The sequence below is a fragment of the Tupaia chinensis genome, unplaced genomic scaffold (genome assembly GCF_000334495.1).
Source record: "Tupaia chinensis unplaced genomic scaffold, TupChi_1.0 Scaffold000146_1, whole genome shotgun sequence".
Taxonomy (NCBI): Eukaryota; Metazoa; Chordata; class Mammalia; order Scandentia; family Tupaiidae; genus Tupaia; species Tupaia belangeri.
Window position 1 is genome coordinate 17,940,494 of NW_006159616.1, and position 6,352 is coordinate 17,946,845.

The following is a 6,352-nucleotide window of genomic DNA, read 5'->3' on the forward strand; positions in this document are numbered from 1 at the left end:
ACAGGCAGAGGCTAGATAACTGTAAGAGGTGGTTATTGTGGCTGGAAGATGTAACTTGCCCAGAGAAGGACTTTGAAAGAGACCCTGATGCCTGATGGTACCCTTCTGAAACTCAAACAATTCTGCAGAAATGTCTGCCTTGTGTTATAATTGCAGTGTGTAAAATTCCTGTTTTTAAAGAGTTTGCCTACAGCTGATTTGCACACCTGAAATCCTTGTGTTCTGCAAGTTGTGGAGCTGGAATTGAAATGTTTTACTCTTAACCATGGCTTCAATTTAACATTTGGTGCTTCTTGGATTGAGTTTAACATGTTGAGGCTTTCCAATTTCATTTGTGGTAAAGGCTCTAGCATTTTCTATTTCTATGCAAATTTCTCGAAGCAGAATTGTTTGTATGGTCCTCTTCTGCCCTCACAGAAGGCAGAATTTCTTTCAAGTGTAACTGAGGCATCAGTTGCTCTTTGGCTATGGCCCTTAAACCATGATTATTAATTTTCTAAGTTTATGACTTGGGTTTGCAAATTTTACTTGTTTGTCGCATTGATGTTCCCATGTAGTAATTTTTGGTTTGGTTGTAAAAAAGTTAACCCTGGGCTGAAATTAGTATATAAGCTTTTTTTTTTTTAACTAGTCCCAGATTTTAAAATTTGTAATAAAATGGAAATCATTGGTTTTTCTATGCCTTTTTGAACTCTTGTAATTGAGTTTTGATCACAGTTTATATTAAAGTGGCTAACACATGGCTACTATTATTGTGCAAGATTTTTCTGTTTTGTTTTTAAAGGACCTGCATGTTAATCTGTTTGGCAACAAAAACTTTGTCCCCTCTCATTAATTTCTGTACCAATAGTTACCTTGATCTTTTAGGTGTAGAAGAAAATATGTTTTTCTTCACTTTAGTTGTGCTCTTTTTGCCTCTGTGCGATTCTGTAGATTGGCCATAACTGAGCTCCCCTTGTAGAATTCTTTCAGGTCCAGAGCCTGGAGAATACCTTTGCAAACACATGGCTTTCTGATGGGGAATATGTAGAATGAACTTGAGTTACATTCACTCACCACACCAGCTGTGGCCAAAGCGCATTTAGGCCAATCTCCTGTGTATCTATCTTCCCTGGTGCCTTATCTGCCTGACCCAAGGCACAAAACTAGATTGGAGTCAGGAGTTTCAAACTGATTTATGGTCATGTAAGTGGTGAAATAGGAAATTCGGATCGTCTAGGTCTTTGCCAACGCTGTTAGCACTGTACCCTCTTCCCGGCCCTTCCTGTGTTGATGCGGCAGGGAAAGTAAGGTGGATGAGTGTCCCTGAGTGGATATAGTCATTTCTAAAGGTTTAATGTGTTTGGCTTTCAAAAACCTGCTGTCCCCTTCTGTGACTTGTTCATTGGTGAAAATGTCTTTTGAGCAGTGTGATCCTCACTTTTTTTTTTTTTTAAAGAGATTTTTGCTATAGAGCGTGTGTGCTCGCCAGAGAGACGGAGACTCTGCAATCCCTTCTCCATTCTCCTCTTGGGATTTCGGGCACACATGCACACACTCCTGGCATGAATCCTAAGTCTCCGTGTCCAGGACTTGAACAGCAGTCAACTACTTGGAGTCCAGCAATGTAGTCGTTAAGCCATCTGCTGGTCCCGGTCCTCCCTATTTCAGGAATAGCCAAGTGTTGAAATACTTGGGTCCTCACTGCCTACCAAGGATATAGACCTAAGGCTTTTTAAGGGAAACTAATTTCTTGGAAGCTGGGAAGTACCCCATTGAGGGGATGGTGGTCTAGTCTTTTTTTTGCCATAGGGTGCATACGCTTGCCTGAGAGAGAGAGAGGGAAAGTGAGAACTCACCCCCCAAGGGGGATGACCACAACTCAATCCCTTTGCTAGTCTCAGAATTTGGGGCATGCATGCACATGCCTGGTATGATTTTCAGGCCCCCAGGTCTGGGATTTGAACCGTGATCAGCCATGTGGCAGTCCAGTGCCTTAACCACTATGCCACCTGCTGGCTCCAATGATCTTTTTAATAAAGTCATTGATATCTTCAAGGGCCCCTGGAAGTTGGTGTTGACATGAGACCCCAGACTTGTCAAATGTAAACCTAGAGGTGTTCCGACCTTCCATTTGGGGGTGGGGGACAAACCTAGGATGTAGGTCCCTTATCAGAAACAGCTACAGACCTGGCAGTACCCCGGGGACAAACTATCTCCCTCCAAGGAACATGGACAGCATGCAGTGTTGGCTGGGATCATAAACCCAGGGGCTATACGAGTGTTGTCCTCTGGGCTGAGTCATGGTAATGGGCACGTATAATTGGGTGTATAAGCTGTGGAGTTGTTTCTCTTTCTGGAAGGAGAGGGAGGAAGAGGTTTGTGGGGAATCTGCCATCCCAGGGAGGAGGTGCTGCTGCAGGAAGGTGGTGGCCACCTTTTCAGTGCTGCCTTAGTGCTTATGTCCTGCACCAGCAGTCAATTTATTTTTTTTAGTTTTTATTAAAGTTTTTTTTTTAAAAAAAAATATATATATATATCATAGATGCATGTGAGAGAGAAAGAGAAGGAAAGAGAAATCATCTCCAGGGGGATGGCCATGTTGCGTCCCTTCTTCATTCTCCTCTTGGGGATTTGGGCACATATGCACACACGCACAGTGTGTTCTTTGTTGCAAGGTCAAGAACTGAAACTGCACAGTCAGCTAAGTGAGATCCAGTGCCTTAACTACCACCCCAACTGCTCCCCCCAGCAGGTGTATTTCCAATCCAGCTCTTTTCCTGACTTCGGGATGGATTTGAGAATCCACATTCTTCTCTAGGCTATTCTAGGCCCAGCTAAATCTTAGGGCTGTGCTGACCTGCCCAGTGACTTAGAACCAGAGCCAGAACCTGAAAACCACCGTTACGGTGCCTTCAGGCTTCCACGAGTCCTCGGGTTTGAGGCCATGTCCCAGCACTCCTTTTCTGAGAAGCTCCCTCTTCCCCACAGTGCCTAGTGATTTGGATTCAGGTGGCCCAAGGTGCACACCTGAGCAAAAGCCTTTGAATATGAGGAAGACCTTGGTGCTGCATGAGGGCTCTGACCCTTCACAGTGGAGGACGCTGATGCTGAGGAGGCAGTGCGGACGCAGACTTTGGATCTCTGCTTTCTTTAACTTGTGTGACTGGCCATGAGGGGGTGTAGGCACAAGCTCTTCTGCCCTTAAAAAAGCAAGTGTCACGCAGGGACATCAGGGATATAACGTAGTGTCACTGTCCTCAGGCAGATCTTGGGGGCGGTGCTTGTATGAGGGACTCACATAGAGTGAGCAGGCATGGGGACCAAGTTCTACGGTTTGTGGTGAAGATACTTATTTTTTTTTTTTTTTAATTTTTAGAGGTTTTTGCTATAGGGTGCGTGCCCTCGCCAGCAAGAGAGAGACAGAGAGAGAGAAAGCAAGAAATCCCCCAGGGGGGATGGCCATGCCACAATCCCTTCTCCATTTTCCTCTCAGGATCTTGGACACGCACACACATGCACCCAGCGTGAGTTTAAGCCACCTGGTCCGGGACTCGAACCGTAGTCGACTACATGGGAGTCCAGCGACATAGCCAACTGCTGGTCCCTGAAGACGCTTATCTTAACTGTTCTTGGAAACATTTTTTTCCTTGATGCTTTACAACCAATGTATTAAAAATATTTTGATTTTTGAATTGTCGCTGAAGTATAATTACAAGTTCTGTGATCAGCAAACATGAAAATCTTGTCTCCTGAAACTACCCTTAATGATAGGCTTGTTCCTAGGAATTGCAGAGTTTATTGAATGTTCACCTTTTTAGGGATCGCTTTTAACATCAGGCATTGTTGGTCCATTGTCACTAAAATGCATGTTTAATAATTTTAACAATAATAAGAGCTCACCTTTGAAAATTACTGGAGATTCATAGTAAAAAATCTATTTGTTTCTACCATTCCAGTTTTTGTTTTGCATTGCCTTTGGTCATTAAATAATGTTACCTATTGTAGATGCAGTCTTCGGAAGAACAGAGCAGGGAGAGGATTATGAGTGATGAGCAGCTCAACTCTAATTTGTTGCCAAATTAAGCAATTGGAACTGTTCTTTCTTGAATGATATCTTGACTTTCTCAGCCTTGCCTTGGGAATTGGCGCCAAGGTTAATGATCTGTGTGTATGTGTGTGTGTGGGGGGGGAGATTTCTGATGATTAAAACTATTATAAGTCAAAATTTCTCTGCATTGGGACAGGGCACCTTTGAAAGTGTCTAATGCCCACCATTGGCTGGTAGCTCAGAGGTGAGCACGTCTGGAAGTACTGAGGGATTTTTCCTGGATGATAACCATTCAGGAAAATAGGTGGTCTGGGAAGAGCAAAGAAGCATTCCCAGGGAAGGCCCTGCTCAAGCCTCAGTGTTCTGGGGTGTCCCGTGGCTAGCTCAGTGATGCCAAATGCTGCCTTAAGGAGAGGCCTTTTGGCCTTTTAGCTTACCTCCCTGCAGGCTGTCCTTTACCCTCACAGGCAGCCCACACTGGGCTGGTCCAGCCTTCCTATCCACAGTGTGGTTTGAAATGGGAGACATGGGACTCAGTACCCAGAATGCTAGACAGACCTGCTCTTACCCAGGAATGTATGAAGAAGTTTTTTTTTTTTTTAAATTATTTAATTTTATTTATTATTACCACTTTTCAATTTGACGAGAGAGAGAGAGAGAGAGAAAGAGAGAGAGAGAGAGATGGAAAGTGAGAAAGCAAGTCATCAGGCCCAAAACGTGAACTGTGGTGGACCACGTGGGAGTACAGTGCCTCAACCTCCGAGGGAGGGTGAAGCGGGAAGACACCCCACCCCATGGGGAGTGGTCGCTCTCCAATCCCCACTGCTCTGCTCTTCCTCCTCTGGGGTTTTGGGCATACCTGCACACATGCCTGGAGCTGTGTTTCAGGCAGCCTGGTCTGACACTTGAACTGCACAGCCAGCTATGTGAGATTCAGCTCATATAACCGCCCGGCCACGCGCTGGCTGGAAGAGGAACTTTGGTTTGGGGCTTCCTAGTAATTTGGATGAGAAAAAGGAAGAAGCTTTGCTATAGATCTTTCCAACTCTTGCTAGGTCATCCAGCCAGCAGCTTGGAATCCCCATGGCTTGGGTTGTGGCACCTTCCCCAAGAGGTCTTGCACTAGGGGCCATTGGCCAAGTGGGCACAACTCTTCTGGCGCTCCAGAAGCTGGACAGGGAGCTTTCTCCTGGTGAAGCCAGAGTGGTATGAACACTGGGAAATGCCAGCATGGATGGGGCAGGTGCTCAGTAAGACCTGAGGGCTGCTGCTAGACAGAGATGGGACATCAGGGATATAGTAGTTTAACTGTCCTCAGGCAGATCTTGGGGGGTGGTTCTTCCTCCCCTGCTTTTCGTTTTCCCAGACAGGGAGATCCGTGGGAGCTACAGATGCCAGTGGGTTCCCCCCACGTGCCCGCGCCGAAGCAGTGAGATGAGGGTGCCCTTCCTTTACTGGTCTGCCTAGGTTAGAGAGCTGGTAAATCCTGCCGGCCACTAAAACTTTTGCATTCTTAAAATAGCTTTAAGACTTGCAGCAGCCCAGTCTGAAGGCGCTCATTTAAAATTCCAGTCTTGCTCCCAAGGGCTTTGGCCTCCATCTTCACCTTTAACAACTGAGGGCTGGTGGCGGCGGATCCTTCCCGCTCTGCGACAGGTGTCGCTTCTGAGCGGGAGTTTTGGGCATGGATAATGCAGGTCCGTGCCACCCCGAGGGGTCTATAAGTGTCTGAACTGGATCCAGCCTGGACCAGCGTTTAGAAAGAGGGCACGTGCGTGGCGAGAGCGGAGTGCAAAGAGACCAGGGGCCCGGTTGCACCGGATTTTTTTTTAGGAATCAGCCCCACTGTCTCCAGAGCGATTCTCCCCTAAGTGCGAGAGGTTTCCCTTCTAAACCTTTTTAGAAAGGGGTTTTGGAGCGTGTTGGTGCAGGGCGGGTGGGTCCGGTGTGTGTGAACGGAGTGCGGGAGCTGCCGCTTGCAGAAGACCCCGCCTCTGCGCGCATAGGACCCTTCTCCCGCAGGGTGGTTGTGGCTTGCCTGGGGTCGGCAGGGCGGTGTTCCCCGCCTCCTACTGCCCCTGGCTCGCTAAGTCCCCGCTGTCCATTCCGCCGTCGAGTCCCGGGGCAAGCAGGCGCCTCGACGGCTCCCCCTGCAGGAGCTACTCTGTCCCCACCCTTACCTAGAGGCTCAGGACTAGTCCCCCCAACTTGTTCTCTGCTGTTAACTAGTCGCGCTGCCGGAACGATGGGATGGGGTTGCCACAGCAACCAGACTGGACGTCACAATCCGGGCATGTGTGCCGCCCCCCCGCCCGGCCGCCG